The 17184-nt window shown below is 40.7% G+C and overlaps 1 protein-coding gene across 1 annotated transcript in view; it reads right to left on the bottom strand.

The window, feature by feature from the left end:
* The window catches only part of CELF2 (CUGBP Elav-like family member 2), a 641808-nt gene extending 625175 nt beyond the window's left edge, over positions 1-16633 (bottom strand). Inside the window, exon 1 of the mRNA XM_032258128.1 lies at positions 16618-16633. The gene's annotated coding sequence lies outside the window, so the exon portion shown is untranslated. The remainder of the gene's footprint in view (positions 1-16617) is intronic.
* Positions 16634-17184: the final 551 nt, after the last annotated feature.

Consider the following 17184-nt stretch of genomic DNA (forward strand, 5'->3'; position numbering starts at 1 on the left):
GTTAAATCTAGATTGATTAAGATTTTGTGAATCATTTGTTTTGTGGCTATTTTACCCTTCTCCCCATTTTTAGTGGCAACATTTACATTTTGGACCTCTTCTTCCTGTTCCTCTTCTTTTTGTTTCAAGATAGGCAGGGCTCATGGAACGGAATAGAATATCAGTTTAATACCAGCGTAAGCTAAAACTAATTAGGGAAGCAAATCCTCTGCTCCCCTCCAAAATCAAACACTGCATACCAGAATCAAGTCAAAATGACTTTTAGATTGTCTGTTATTTGGGAATATCTGTACTGCTGCTCCTTCAATTACCAAGTCTAATTTGGAGTTGACTGCAAATTTAAGCACTTCTCACAGGAGAAGTTCATGAGACATTCAGGCTAAATCTAATTCATTTGTACAGTATTTCTTGGGCAAAGGTGGGTAGCTAGGGATTTATCTAACCACAGGGAAGAGGAAAACTGCAGCACGAGGGACTTTCTAACTGTCTCTAAGAAAGGTGACAGCAGAAATGGAAAATGGGACATAGCTCTCCCCATCCTCACCCTGCCCCGCCTCTTGGTTACCCATCTTGCCTACGGACAATTTGCCACTGGTCCCTGCTTCCATCCTTTCTCTGTCTTTGCATAAACATGCAGAAGCATTTGAAAAACAACAACAGCAACCTGGTTATCATAATGTTTATACATATTATGTTCATCAGTCTCTCCAGGCACTTCCTGTGAAACCTGGAGCCCATGGTATTTGGATAAAATTGAAAGGACTTGTGCTAATTTGGACCCTATGACAGCAGTGTAACCAAGACTTACAGTTGCAAATGGTTGACAACTCAGCTATTGGGTGATAAGAGAGTGATGGGAATCCGATGTGATGGGATGACCCTTTCTGACAAGTGAACAAAGAAACCTGCATATCTATTTTTAACCAGGCTCTGGAGACTTTCAGTAATTGACATTTGGAGCTGAGCTCATACTTGTCCTAGTTCCCGGGGATATTTGCATCTCTTTCTGTGTTTGGGTTTTGTCTGGTTAATCCTTCTGAGCAGGTTGGGAAGCGCATTAGCCTCTGCCTAGGCTCAGGACTCAGGCAAGATGCTCTCCTTCCTCCCAGCTCCCTGCAGCCTCCTGGCACTGTCTCTGGCTGGACCGTCATGCTTGATGTTTTATTCCAGTAGAAATGCAAATGTCGCCTTGAGTTTTTGTGAATTACCATACCTAAGGGCCACTGATACATCTAAGTTTAGATATTATTGTTTGTGTTTATTATAGTGAGACACAGAGAGCCATCATGGTTGGGTCCTTGAGTTGAAGTGCAGCAGAATAAAAGATAAAGCCAGAACTTGGTAGGTGGTGGTATAGGAGAGTCAGAGATCACCTCCAATCCCCCTTAAACTCTTATGTGGGCTCTTAGGTTGAATCTAGAAACCAAAATCTTAGGCTGATTAACAAGAGAGAAGCATATATATTGTCTTAGCTTTACACAAACATAAGGCTCTTCTAAAGAGAGAGAGATCTGAAGAAGTGGCCAAAGGAAGTTGCTTTTATACTTTTTAGGCAAAGAATGATCAGTTTCAGAAGAAATTACAGGACAAAGAACATGGAGCGATGGGCAGTCAATTTCTATAGGAGTCACCAGGAGATATATGGGAGGAGGGAGTGTAAAAGTAATGGAAGTAAGAGTTACTTCGAGAAGCCTATTTATTCAGGTCCACTGCAGGCACCAATGCCCGGTCTCCGGTGATCATGGCTGTTTTCTCACCTTGGTACAGGTACCGGTTCCCTCCCAGAGAAATCTTTATGCTATGCTGCATACAGGAAGAGACAGGTCAGCCCACCCGTTTTAAAACGACAATTTCCAGAATGTGGTCAACTGAAAATAATCAGTATAACAATCTGGTGTATTTTGGGATGGCACATCCTTCACTCCTTCAGAGGCTGCATGCAAATAATTCTCCCAAAAGGAAGTGCCTGGAATGAATAGCAGAGCCTGTGAGCTCAGTCTTGGCCTCCCTTTCTTCTTTTCCCTCTTCCCTGAGGCTGCTCATTTACCTGATCAGCCTTCCTATATTGGGTCTCTTATTCTGCCTCTTCCTGAATAAAACCTCTTCCCATGCAACCATTCAATGATTTATCCACATCCAGGTGCAGTGGACACACAGCGTTTCTGTGTGACTTCTCAGCACGCTTTTAGCATTTGAACAAGGACAAGGCTGAAATCCAAAGGGGTAAACCTGTTGTCTGAGAATTCCAGATACCTAATTGGGGTGATAGTCTCAGCTTAAGATGGTGGCTAGGCTTTTCCTGGAAATACTGAAGTATCAGCATTTCAGTATTCGGGCCTCTGCTCTTCTCCGTAATCAGACCAGCCTCCCTGAAGATACGAGGTAAAAGTCTGTGAGATCTGGCAACTAAGACAATGCAGTTCTACTCTTCACAATAGGCTACCAGAGACATCATTTAGGAAACACAAATCTCTCACCCCAACTGAAAAGCCAGAAACAGTTTCATGGCTCTGAAAGACCAAAATCTTTACAATGATCAACAAGGCCCCAAAAGAGTCCAGCCTTCTCTGGAAATCTTGATCTCTCTCACTTTTCCAGTCTTTTTCCAGTTCCTCCAACATGTAAGTCATCTACAGTCAGGCAACCCCTCCTCTAACCAGGATGTGGATGGGAGCTGGTCCCTCTGTCTGAGAGGTGCTCCCTCACCCACCACCTCCTCCCCATTCCCCGGCACTGTCTACCTAGGTAACTGCGAATCACCATGCAGACAGGTCAAATGCTACTTCCTCCTGGAATGCTTTCATGATTGCTTATTTGCTCTGTTCTTATCCATACACTGCTGAGACAATTTGCAATAATTTGCTAACTGTCTAAGTATCTCTACAAGGACAAACTCTGCATATGAATTGCTCACCACCGATATCCCCATCTCTACCAACTGCCGGGCCAAGGAAATATGAAAAGAAGTCCTTATGGGACCCACAGATTACATTGAAACCCTGATTGAATAATTACTCTCATGATTGTTATTTTACTGTCAGAAGAAAAGTAGCCTAGAGTTGTCCTTAAAAACATGTATTACTTTCATTCGTAAATTTGATATGTATGTATGTGTAAATATATAGGGATATGAACGTACAGCAGAATTGGGGAAATATTTCATTTTTCAAAGCCTCTTTTGTATCTACTATTATATTTTATCAAAAAAATTCTGTGAGGAAGCTGAGGTATTTTATTGTGTGGAAATTCAAATATATATATTATATAAATACATCCTAGTATATTATATGGCTACTATATATTATACAAGTATTTGTATATACACTAATTTACTATTATATATGATAATTATATATTACAGGTACACATTTATGAATATATTAGATATTTAACTAAAGCCACACTGCAAGCTAGTTTCAAAGACAGAATTCCTTACTGAATTTTATAATCAAGAGTGATGATTAAGATGGTGATGACCGTGTGTGGGTGTTGTTGAAAGGACTGCCGCTAGACATCCTTCCTTTCGTGTTGGCGTGTAAAGATGGCTCTTTAATTTTTGTACTGTCTTTCACAATTTGTTTGTGATAACAATTGATGACCGCTATGAGAAGTCTTTCATTGCTGACTTTTCTGTCAAGTGAGAGAGAATAAAGCAGAAGTCAGCCGGGAAGTCGTTGAGACCAAAATGTGTTTGTTGCACAAACAAGCTGTTAAATACGCACCCAACCCAGACCTGCAGGTTACTGAAAAGGTGGCTGTTCCATGGATTGGATGGATTATTCTGAAAACAAATGGGTATGTGATTTTGTGGATGAAATCAGGAAGAGCAAAGTAAAGACCATGACATATGTATATCAAATACTTTGCTAAGCACTTTCATAGATTTTGACTTTCTTATTAATCCTCCCGACATCCTGAGAAATGTTGGTTTTGTTATTTACTCGTTCCAAATGAAGGAATCAAAGCACAGATCAAAGTCAATTCGTCTGCATAAAGTCACAGGAGCCACCTGATTTATGGGACTGTTCTACCAATTTGAGCTCAATTAATCAATTCCATTGGCTTCAGATCTTTTCCTGGAGCCATTGTATAGTGAAACTGAATATTCTACCATAGATTTACTGTCGTATTGGACAGGTTTTTAGGATCTATGAAATAAACTGACTGCTATTTAGTTAGGGCTTGATGTTATCACACCAACTGCTAAGGTCTGTAGGTTTGGGCCCCACTGCCCAATTTATATGTTAAAACTTAATCTTTTTTGGGAGGCTGGAGTGGGAGAATCACCTAAGGTCAGGAGTTCGAGACAAGCCTGGCCAAACACGGTGAAACCCCATCTCTACTAAAAATATATAAATTAACTGGGCATAGTGGCACATGCTTGTAATCCCAGCTACTTGGGAGCTGAGGTAGGAGAATTGCTTGAAGCCAGGTTGTGGAGGCTGCAGTGAGCCAAAATCTGAGATCATGCCATCGCACTCCAGCCTAGGCGATAGAGCAAGATGCTGTCTCAAACAAAACAAAAAACAAAACCAAAAACCTAATCTCCAAGGTGATGCTATTAGGGGGTAGGGCCTGTGGGAGGTGAGAAGGTCATGAGGGTGAAGCCCTCAGGAAAGAGACTCATGTTTTCATAAAAGAAACCTGAAGAGTTTGCATCCTTTTGCCATGTGAGGATGCAGCTACAGATTGGTGGTCTGCAGTGTGAAAGAGGTTCACCACCAAATGCTGCATCTTCTAGTGTCTTCATCACAGACTTCCCAGACTCTAGAACTGTGAGAAATAAATTTCTGTTGTTTATGAGCCCCCACAGTCTAGCGTATTTTCTTACAGTAGCCTGAACAGACCAAGATATCAACCTCACCAATGCCCACAGACTGGTCTCCGTCCAGCTTCCAATTTGTACGTCGGCCTTAAGCAATGCTTCAGTGCCCACTTTGTGAGATGCGTTTTCTGCAGCTCTCCTTATTTACAATGGACAGCTTGTCATTCAAGAGCTGCTTTGGCAATGCATCACTAATTCTCCACTTGTCTGTCCCATTGCAAACGTCCTGCAAAAAACCACTACCATGCAGGCAATGCCTAGCCTTATTAATGTCTCCATCTTCTCATTTATTATCCTCTATACTCGGGCTTTATGCTCAAAGTATGCCAAATTCAGGTTAGATGCTTGCTATGGGTGGATACCCACCTTTTTTTTTTTTTTTTGTCTCCTTCTTAAGCAGGACATCATAATAATAGCATGTGCTAATCATGATACAAAGCATCTTAAACATATTTTGTTATCGAATCCTTAAACATATACCTTACTTAAATATCACCATAATCCTAGGAATATGGTGATTTCCCATTTCTCTGAAAAGGAAACTGAGACAATAAAAGAAAAACAAGTTCCCCAAGGACATATAGCTTGAAGGAGGTTGAACTGGTGTTTGTTTTAGAAACAGAGTCTTGCTGTCACCCAGGCTGGAGTACAGCGGCATCATCTTGACTCAATGCAACCTCCATCTCCCTGGTTCAAGTGATTCTCATGTCTCAGCCTCCTGAATAGCTGGGATCACAGGTGTGTACCACCATGTAGGCTAATTTTTGTATTTTTAGTAGAGATGGGGATTTAAAATCATGGCCAGGCTGTTGTGAAACTCCTGACCTCAGTGATCTGCCCACCTTGGCCTCCCAAAGTGCTGAAATGATAGGCATACACCACTATGCCCAGCCATGAGCTGGCATCTTGCATACAGGTGCTCTTGTCTTCTGGTCCTGAACTGCTGTCAACCATTGTATACTGATGGCATCCTTGATGGGAGCAGTTGGGCATTTTTGCCTTCATTTTCTACTTTTATTTTTGAAACTCACTATATCATATACAGTGCATATTTTAATCTACGTATGTGCATGCACACACATACATGATAATGCTTAGTAAGATGTAGGATCTCGGCTCACTGCAACCTCCTTCTCCCGAATTCAAGCGATTCCCCTGCCTCAGCCCCCTGAGTAGCTGGGACTATAGACATGTACCACTACACCCAGCTAATTTTTCATATATTAGATGGGGTTTCACCATGGCCAGGATAGTCTCGATCTCCTGACCTCATGATCCGCCTGCCTTGGCCTCCCAAAGTGCTGGAATTACAGGCATGAGCCACCGCTCCCGACCAAGATGTATAGATAGTCTTAATCATGTAGACTGATAGACTAGGAAACATGTTTGATTTGCTCAAGAAAACTCAGGCCTCCAACACAAGGGAGGACATCATATGCTAGAGGGTAACACCTGCCATTCAGGCATCATAATGAACCAGCCACAAAGGGAAAAGTGCAAAGTTCTGGGAGTTTCCAATGTGAGGAAGAGAATCTTCTGGCAAAAAGGAAACCTGTATAGTCTTGGAAGCCAATGAAGAATAGGAGAGAAGTCAGAATTTGGAAGAATGATACAAAGAGAAACATAGTATTACTGAAGACTGTAGCTCCCAGCACCCATATATGAACATTACAGCTTATGTTCCACAGAGACAGTCATCAGTTTAAACCTCATTCTCAATCCCGTTATATCCTGAAATCTGCCCCTGGAGTTTCTGCATGTAGATCTGACTGGTGCTTGGAATGTCCTCAACCTATACTTGTTGAATGAAATATTTTCTATGGGATTTCTGTTGAAATTCAGTACAAACATGTTATGTATATAGAATTTTGTTCACATGTACATATTTTAATAAATTTGTTACATAATGTGGAATGAACTTTCAATTCTGTTTAAAATCCTTGGTTGAATAGAAGGCTTTGTTTGAGGAGGTTGGTATATACTCTCAGTTATTTGCTAATCCAAGTTCTTCAGTGAATCTCTTCTGGTTCATGTGATTTGAGTGCCTTTTCTGGTATTAGCTTAGAAGTAAATGTATTGTCATAAACTCTCCATGAGTAATTATTGTTCATGTCTCTAGCCAGCACGTTGAAAGTATTTCACAGTGCTATGAAGTATATTAAAATACTAGTTTTTATTTTTTATGTTATGATTTTGTTAAATGTGCTTTTATTTTTTTTTGACAAATGGAGTTTCCCTCTTGTTGCCCAGGCTGCAGTGCAATGGCACAATCTTGGCTCACAACAACCTCTGCCTCCTGGGTTTAAGTGATTCTCCCCCCTCAGTATCCCAAGTAGCTGGGATTACTGGCATGTGCCACCATGCCCGGCTAATTTTGTATTTTTAGTAGAGACGGGGTTTCACCATGTTGGTCAGGCTGGTCTCCTACTCCTGACCTGAGGTGATCTACCTTCCTTGGCCTCCCAAAGTGCTGGGATTACAGGTGTGAGCTACCACACCCAGCTGTTAAATGTGCTTTTAAACTGATATACTGCAAAGGTAATATGGTTTAGCTCTGTGTCCCTACCCAAATCACATGTTGATTTGCAATCCTCAGTGTTGGGGGAAGGACCTGGTGGGAGGTGACTGGATCATGAGGACAAATTTTCCCCCTTGCTGTTCTCATGACAGTGAGTGAATCCTCATGAGATCTGACGTTTAAAAAGTGTGTAGTACTTCTGCTTCCCCCTTCGCCATGATTGTAAGTTTCCTGAGGTCTCCACGTCATGCTTCCTTTTAAGCCTGTGCAGTTGTGAGTCAATCAAACCTCTTTTCTTCATAAGTTACCCAGTCTCACTTAGTTTTTTATAGCAGTGTGAGCATGGACTAATACAAAAGGTAACAAAAATTATGAATTATGGTACTCAAAAATGGTACCATCTTTACCACGTTTTTTTTCTTCCTTAAAATTTAAATTTACCCCCCCCCACTTTTTTTTTTTTAAGAGAGAGATAGGTCTTGTTCTGTTGCCCAGGCTGGGGTGCAGTGGTGTGAGCATAGCTCCCTGCAGCCTCAACTCCTGGGCTCAAGTGATTCTGCTACTTTAGCCTCCCAAGTAGCTGGGACTATAGGCATGCACCACCACACCCAACTAATCAATTTTTTTTTTTTTTTTTTTGTATAGACAGGATTTAGTTTTGTTGTTCAGGCTTGTCTCAAATTCCTAGCTTCAAGTGACACTCTTGTCTCAGAGTATTGGGATTACAGGCCTGAGCTACTGGGCCCAGCCAAAAAAAAAATGGCTGGTACCATTTATTTTCATACAACGAATTGTATCATCATGGATTGGTTTAAAGTAGTGATTCAATCCTTAGGAATGCTAAACATTATAAATATTATAAAGATGCCATGAATAATTGGTGATCAAGAAGTAATGTGTTGAGGTCCCTCTGCTGTACCCAGACTTTTTGTAACCAGAACTTTCTCTGTACTGGACATACATCAGCTATTCAGTTGGCTTACTCTGTTGTGGCATAATGATACCTGTCAATTTGGGAGTCTAGTTAACCACACAAACTGGGGAAGGCTGGGGAAGGTCTGGGTAACACTGAAAGGCAGTGGTTCTAATTTGTTAATATCTTTCTTTCTGCCCTGGTCAAGGCACTGGCATCTTGGAAATGTCATGGCATTGCTTCCCTGTCCCATATGTGGAAAAGCAGTCCAGATCTGTTTATAAACAAGCGCTTTATCTTCTATCAGTGTATCTTCTACCAGGTGAGATATACTGATAGTTTCAAGTTGAAGTTACAGGACCTACAGTTGTTGCTTTGATAAGAGAGAACTGAGTCCATCTGTTGCCATGTTAAAAAAGAAAGAAGTGCAGGTAAAATCCTAAATCCGAAAATAAAACCTCCAGACTGACTCTAACAAAACAGATTCTTGTAACTCAGGGAATTGTTTAATTATGGTGATAAACTCATTCACGATATCATAAATGTAGCAGCAGCAGTAGCCCTTGCTGGGAGTCTGTGCTTTAGAAAGAACAACTGTAAAGGCTTTGTATGCTTGAATCACATGTTAGACAGGAGACATTATTTTGCGATCTGCTTTTTTGAGAAGATCCACTGTTCCTATTTGCAGAAATTCCCAGACATTCTGGCTGTTCTGATAATTTTTCTTTCTCGTGCCTCAGGTAGCAAATTGACAGTGGGTAAGAGAGAGTAAATGCTGGGGCAATAGAAATTATGTAAATGTTGCATCCCAGAAAGAAAACTTCCAACCCCTTGAGGTCTTTTAAACAGCATTAATTCTAGAAATTAGATATAAAATTTAACTTTTTCATGCTAATAATGATTTCATAAAGAAAAACTCATTAGTAAAGGTGACAAATATGAAGTTCTATTGAACATTTAAATTCAGGAATCTCAGTGAGTGCCCCAGGGAGATATTTACCCAGCCAGTGACTCTCTGATGTTATTAAGAAGTAATTTATTCAAGGAAGTCTCCATTCATGAGTTTATATAAGAACAATATCTACTTTTCAAAGGCTTGTGTTCTCAGTACAGAACATACCTAATTTACAATGACTTTTGGTTAAAATTTTCATTAGGTTGGTTCAATAGCATTTGATAATTTTAAGTCAGCCTTATGAGATCCCAGGTTCCCATTTACAGGAAGAGAAAATGCATAGGAAATAAATTTTTAACGGGCAAATTCATCTCTCAAGCAAGCTCTGCTAATTTCAGCAGCATGTCTGAGGTGGAGGAAAGTTAACCTTTATTATTTCTATGGCAGTCCATTTGGGCAGAGGTGACCGACATCCATTAAAAACAATTCAGGTCCACCATATCAGCACTCTGCACGTGTCCATCTGTGTAGCACTCCCATAAGGGACTCCTGGGTGAAATATTGAAATGAAAAAGTGGCCCCACAGTTTAAGTGTAGGGTGTTTTCATGGGCATAGAAAAAAAGAATCAAAACAGGTAAAGAATGAGTGTTGCCAGTTCCTGAAATGAGGGTTAAGGAAGATACAATGGCCAGAGATCAGGAATTTAGGCAGGAAAACCACTATGTAAGACTTCATCGGCAGGCTCAGAGTTCCACTTATAAGAAGATAAGACTGGGCATGGGACCAGACATCCCAGTATAGTGGAATAAGCCTGTCGTAGCACAAATCTGACTTGCTGCTTCTGTCAGTCTGTTTTCATGCTGCTATGAAGACAAACCAGAGACTGGGTAATTTATAAATAAAAGAGGTTTAATTGCCTCACGGTTCCACCTAGCTAGGGAGGCCTCAGAAAGCTTACAATCATGGTGGAAGGTGAAACTGGCCTGTCTTACATGGCGCAGGTGAGAGAAAGCAAGAACCAAATGAAGAGGGAAGCCCTTTATAAAACTGCAAGATCTTGTGAGAACTCACTATCACAAGGAGAATACAGGGAAAACTACCCTATGATTCAATTATCTCTACTTGGTCCGGCCCTTGACATGTAGGGATTATTACAACTCAAGGTGAGATTTGGGTGGGGAAACAGAACCAAACCATATCACTGCTCCAGAAGGGAAGATCTCAGGGATGCAGTGATCACAACCCTGCCAACATAATGGGGACTTTGCCCAGCTTGACTGGAAAAGGAACAAGTTAACAAGAGGTTGCAACCCACCCCCACTCCCTACCAAAAATCCAAAAACCCAAATCTACAGAAAATTAAAGATTTTAGCAATTAAGTTTCCAGTTAAAGCTACCTGGTTTAGACTTCCAGGGTGATAACTTCAAACTTTTTTCCCAGGTAATCTTCAATCCTACCAACACTCTCCCAATTTTATCAACCAGTTGAAAGTATCTATTTGCCAACAATGAAATCATCTCACATTTTTACCACCATGTTGACACTATTGAATTGTAAATAAGATGTCCTGTCACGTTAAGCAGCAGTGTCCTGAAAAATTAGCTATGGTTTGCATAGCTGTGATTGCCCTCAATGAAAGACCAAGGAGGGCAAGCCACTCCCAGACCACCTTGACCATTTTGAACTGGCCTCTTTCCCCTGACTCTTCAGGTAAAAGAATAGGACTAGGAAACATTATTTGGTGAATTTGATCAATGCAGAAAACCAAACTAGATTATACACCTTCTAAATGTCAGTTTCCATTTACTAACATTCTTATGTGTGTTTCTTCTCTTTATTTAGCTTATGAAAGTGCCTGTGGTTCTACTTAGAAAACAGATTATTTCACACTTGTCCCAACCCACAGTAAAGAAGGAACTGGCCTGTTTCTCAGTAGGAGTCCTGGGCTATAAAATCAGTCTCATATTAAGATGGGATTCAAAAGAACATCCCCTGTTCTTTTTAGGGCTTGGCGTCTGAGACACCAGATAAAAACTTTGAAACCAAAGTCAAAAGCCCTGGGTGTTAGTTGTATATGGACTTTGCAATCTGTCTAAAATACATTCTGATAGTATTAGAAGTGAATCTACAGACTCTATGGTATGTGATTGCCATCGTCATTATAAGTTACGGCTCTGTATTTTATAGTATGTAATGAAATGATAAAAGTGACATTAAATTTTGAATTTCAGTCTTTAAATCACACATTTGATACATCATTTGGCAGCTAAATGTCTCTTAAGTACTGTGGAAACTTTTATGATTTAATGTTTGCCTAAAGAACTGAAAGAAATGGCTAAAGCTGTGTGACTAAGTACAGTTGAACGATGCTGATAAAACCCCTAGAAAGCAGATGACAGTATAGTTTCCTTTGGCCTCTGAGAAGAGAAAGACCAACATTTGAGCTGCTCTACATACTTCTGACCTCCTGGTTCCTAAAGGATCGTCAAAACCATACCATGCACAGAATAAGCATAGAGTTTACCTGCTTTCTTACCATTGCACTTAACTTGCCCTGAAAACCCTTTAAAACCCTTCATTATGCCTAAGAAATGGATATTTTGGTCTCTGGTAGTTGTTTTACCTAGCCTCCTGTCTTTGTTGGTTTTGCTCCAACATAAGAGAAGCCACTGAGATATGGTAAGTCTTAACTCTCAGTGCTTAAAGGCTCAGTGAACTAGCTCCCACTGCCTGCAGGGTTTCCTAAAGACCTTGCTGACAATGCACCTGTTTTTCAGATTTAGGAGCTTCAAAATAGGATGTTCTATTCTTGGGATGGGAGCTGGCCTAATTTGGCAAAGCTCTTGTTGCTATTAACTTTATGTATGTATGTTATGTTATGTTATGTTATGTTATGTTATATTATGTTATGTTATGTTATGAGACAGGGTCTTGCTCTGTCACCCAGGCTGGAGTGCAGTCACGTAATCTTGGCTCACTGCAGGCTCAACCTCCAGGGCTCAAGTGATCCGATCACTTCAGCATCCTGAGTAGGTGGGATCACAGGCACATGCCTCGTGCCTAGCTAATTTTGTTTATGTTTTATAGAGATGCAGGTCACACTACGTTGGCTAGGCTGGTCTTAAATTCTGGACTGAAGCTATCCACCTGCCTTGGCCTCTCAAAGTGCTGGGATTACAGGCATGAGCCACAACACCTGGCTCATTATTCATTACTTTCTAAACTTTGTTTTATGATCCTTCTGGCAATGGAAATAGTTTTCTATATCCTGACCCCCACGGTCATTGCTCAAATGCCTGGTAAGAAGGCCAGACTTAAAACAGCAGTATCTGGTTTCCAACCTCACTTTGTTCAGGCTCTGACTACAATTAGATAATCATAGGTCAACTTCCACACTGATAGAGGAACAATGCAGTTTGTGGTGCAATCTGATGATGATTCTAGAGGATTTGGGAAGGACCTGTTACTCCCTAGAATGTTTGCCCATCTATTGACTCCTACTGAAACAGCCACTGTCCTCCATCATCAATGCTTCATCCCCTCAACCCAAGGTATAAATTCCTGTGATATGTAAAGGTTGTAACACAGGTAATTCCCCAAAGTGTTATTAATCATACTTAAAGATACAGGAAGTATGTGTGATTTTCCTTTTTTGTAGGGGGGAGTAGGAGGCTCTAAAGGTAGAAATTCTTAAAAGGACTGGAATGAAAGAGAACCAATAAGGAGGAAGAAAGAGAAGAAATGGAAAATCCAGAGATCAGCTGGGCATGGGCTCATGCCTATAATCCCAGCACTTTGGGAGGCCGAGGTAGGCAGATCACTTGAGATCATGAGTTTGAGACCATCCTGGTCAACATGGTGAAACCCCATCTCTACTAAAAATACAAAAATTTGCTGGGGGTGGTGACATGCACCTGTAGTCCCAGCTACTCAGGAGGTTGAGGCATGAGGTCAAGAGGTTGAGACCATCCTGGCCAACATGGTGAAACCCCATCTCTACTAAAAATACAAAAATTAGCTGGTGGGGGGGTGGTGTGTGTGCCTATAGTCCCAGCTACTCAGGAGGCTGAGGCAGAATTGCTTGAACCTGGGAGGCAGAGGCTGCAGGGACCCGAGATCACACAACTACATTCCAGCCCGAGTAAGAGTGAGACTCTTGCCTGATAACTTTTGCCTTTGGGCCTATTGACAAAACTCTAGGATTTTAAAGAATCTAAAATGCTTTTTGTCACCTTGTCAGTTAGAGAGGCCAATCCTAATATTAATGAACACTCCTGAGCAATGAAATTATATTTTTTCTTTCATCACCAAGTCCATCATATAGGATCTACATTACAACTGCTATCCATGCAATGCATATATGTTTTAGGCATAAGTAACTTTTTCTTTCCCATCTGTGTTCTAAATCTGTGCCATATGTCATCTAACAAGGTATTTTCCATTATTCTTTTATTCAGTTCACTGCATCTTATTCCTCTTGTCCCTTGAAAATTAGCCTGTCTGTAATCAGAAATCACTTCCACTCACAGCTCAGTGCACCTATTGTAGATGTGGCAAATACGTGTTTATGCGTCTGGTAACTGGATTAAAACATTGAAAAGAAACAGAAGGATGGACTGTACTGAAAAGAATGGAAAACACAAGCATGAAAATCAACAAAACCAAAATGAATTAAAAGCTGCAATGAATAAAATCGCTATTAATAGTTCTTTATCTGTAACAATGCCCTGGATTTTACAGTGCTCAACATTCAATTGCAATGACACTTAAAAACTTAAGAGAGGGAGGAAAATAACTTTTGAACAGACTTTCTGTGAAGATGACTTGAAAATGGCTGATCAGTTTCTGTGTATCTTCTGGCTGCCTTTATGCTGTGCATATGTCTTCTTTGCCCCTGGATATTGAAATACCATGATAGGGAAAACGTCTTGTGTTAAATTATTTAAGAGAGCAAATTAATTATTCTCTTAAATTTGGGTGCTGCTACACACTGGGGTCAGTTGGAGGGAAATAGGGGAGGGACGGTGGGGGGTGGGGAGCTGGGGAAAGATGCCAGATGTAGGTGATGGGGCGGAAGGCAGCAAATCACACTGCCACATGTGTACCTATGCAACAATCTTGCATGTTCTTCACATGTACCCCAAAACCTAAAATGCAATAAAATAAATAAATGGGAAAAAAATTGGGGTGCTGTTTTGATACCCGAAATAAGAGAAAAGAGAAAGCAAGTGTGATCTCTTTTCACAGGGTCTTGCTGCGGGATGTGAGGGTGGCACTGGGGGCTTGCTGGGCCATTTTGTCAATCCAGGAGTGATGAGTTCATACACAGATGACTGCTTCCATTCTCAAAATATACTCATAGAATTCAATTTCTGCACAATCTCCTAATAACTGTTATTCAAAATACTTTTTACAAAGAAGCCGATGTTTTGGGGGAAACACAATAAAACACCTAGCAATAGAACAAAAGCAATCATAATATAGAAATGTACAACCAAACCATCATCCAGGAATGCTGATATACAACAACAGGCAGGCTCTTATGTAAATGTCATCCAAAGAGGCAATGGATCAGATTCAACAGTAAACTAAATCCAGAAGAAAAAAAGTACAAAGAGAAACACAGAAACATTTATAACCCAGGTACGACAAAAAGCAGAAAATCAAAGCCAAGCGAATAAACCACCTTCACGACCTATCTTTCTTTCTTTTTTTTTCTTCCTTCCTTCCTTCCTTCGTTGCTTCCTTCCTTCCTCCCTCCCTCCCTTCCCTTCCTTTCCTTTCCTTTCTCTCTCATTGTGCCTCTCTCTCTTTCTCTTTCTCTCTCTTTTCTATTTTTTCTTTCTCATTTTCTCTTTCTTTTCTTTTTGTTCATGTTTAGCACCCAAATATTATTCTTTAGGCCAGTTCAGGTTCACAGAAAAATTGAGTGTAAGGTACAGAATTTCCTTAGACCCCCGGCCCCTCCACACACCCAGGCTCCCCAACTATCAACATCCCCATCACAGTGGTCCATTTGTTATAGCCGATAGACATACATCAACATTCATTATCACCTGGTGTCCAGTTTACATGAGGCTTGCTCTTGGTTTTGGACATTCATGGGTTTGACAAATGCCTAATAACCTATATCCACCATTACCGTACCATGCAGAAGAGTCTCACCACCCTAAAAATCCTGTGCCCTGCCCACTCATCCCTCCCTCCCTCCTAGCCCCTGGGTTTTTACTGTTTCCAGTTTTTGCTTTCCTGGAATGGTGGGGAAATGGACTCCTTCAGAATGTAGCCTTTTCATGCTTCTTTCAGCAACATGCATCTAACCTTCCTCTCTGTCTTTTCCTGGCTTGATAGCACACTTCTTTTTAGTGCTGAAAAGCATTCTACTGTCTGGATATATCAGTTTACTTTTGTATTCACCTATATGCATATAAAATAGAGGAGGGAATGCTGTGTTCGAGATTTACATTTGGGAGTTTAAAGCATGTATATGACAAGTAAGTATAAAGTATGTGTGAAAATTATGAAGTAGAAAATTGTCAGGATATCTGAATGCATACAAATACACACTTGAGTTCACACTATAACATGTTATAAAATGTGTAAGTACATACGTATGGCTGAAAAAACACCCAGAGAGGAAGGGGGAAGGAGAGATGTACCTGAAATAAGAAAAAGAAAATCCCGGCCGGGTGCAGTGTCTCATGCCTGTAATCCCAGCACTTTGGGAGGCCGAGGTGGGTGGATGATAAGGTCAAGAGATCGATACCATCCTGGCCAACGTGGTAAAACTGTCTCTACTAAAATTACAAAAAGTAGCTGGGCGTGGCAGTGTACACCTACAGCCCCAGCTATTTGGGAGGCTGAGGCAGAATCGCTTGAACCCTGGAGGTGGAGGTTGCAGTGGGCCAAGATCGCACCATGGCACTCCAGCTTTTGTATTTTTAGTATACCGAGTGAGACTCGGTCTCAAAAAAGAAAATCCCATCTGTCAAGAGGGAATCTAGAGTACCTATTCCTATGAGGAACTCCCAACCCTTGTGAGGGTCCAACAGGCAGATCCAAGTGAGAGGATGAAACCACCGCACGAGCACCCTGCAGGGAGCAGGCGGAGGGCAGCTTCCACAGACACCCACTAGCAGAACAACCTGGACTTGTCCCCAGGTGCCAGCGCCAAGTAAGAAGAAAATGTGCCTTCCACCTTCCTACGACACCATTTTCTGCTTTGGTCTTGTTCTCTTCATAATACAGGCAGGGAAACAGAGTCAGCACTTTCATAGAAAGCCACCTCTACCTTGTTCTTAAAGGAGTTGGCAATGGTTTGACTAGGATCAAACAAGTATATATTTCGAAGACTAAGAATTTAAAACAGTTTAAGAAAAAAAAATTCTAGGTATCATTCAGCTTTCAAGTTTCTAGCAGCTGCTCTTCAAACACCGTAAGTCTGCACAAGAGGCAAGCTCTTACCTGATGGGCTGGACCGCTCCCTTGTGTAGCTCTGCAGACCTAAATACAAAAAAAAAAAAAAAAAAAAAAAAAAAGGAAATAATGAAGAAGAAGTAATTAAATTTGAGAAATAAATTCTATGCTAACATGTAATTTTTTTAAAAAAAATTGCTCTTTATTCAAGAAAAAAGGTAAAGCAATGTATAATAACTGAGATTAATTTTGTCATTTGCTTTTATAAATTTCTCACATGCTCACTGAACTATAGTGAACACAGAAGTGAAATTTACTTGTGGAAGACTTCTTGTTCCCCATCAGAGTAAAATGATATTGCTGCATTAATTGATTTTTGATTTCTACCACATCTACGCAAGTAAGATTTACTTGGGTTGGTCTTTATTACCTTGAGGATTTTGATATCTGTTGGCTACGTTTCATTTTACCATATCAACTGAATGAGAGGTAAAGAAGAAACTTCAAGCCCTTCTTCTGCCACAGAAATTCTGTCTAGAGACTTACTGTCAAAGGATTATTATGAAAATCTCTTAATCTGTTTCACTTAGTTGGTAAAATCTAGAACGTTAGCCA

The sequence above is a fragment of the Sapajus apella genome, unplaced genomic scaffold, assembly GCF_009761245.1.
Source record: "Sapajus apella isolate SASKATOON/1434 unplaced genomic scaffold, GSC_monkey_1.0 scaffold100, whole genome shotgun sequence".
NCBI lineage: Eukaryota > Metazoa > Chordata > Mammalia > Primates > Cebidae > Sapajus > Sapajus apella.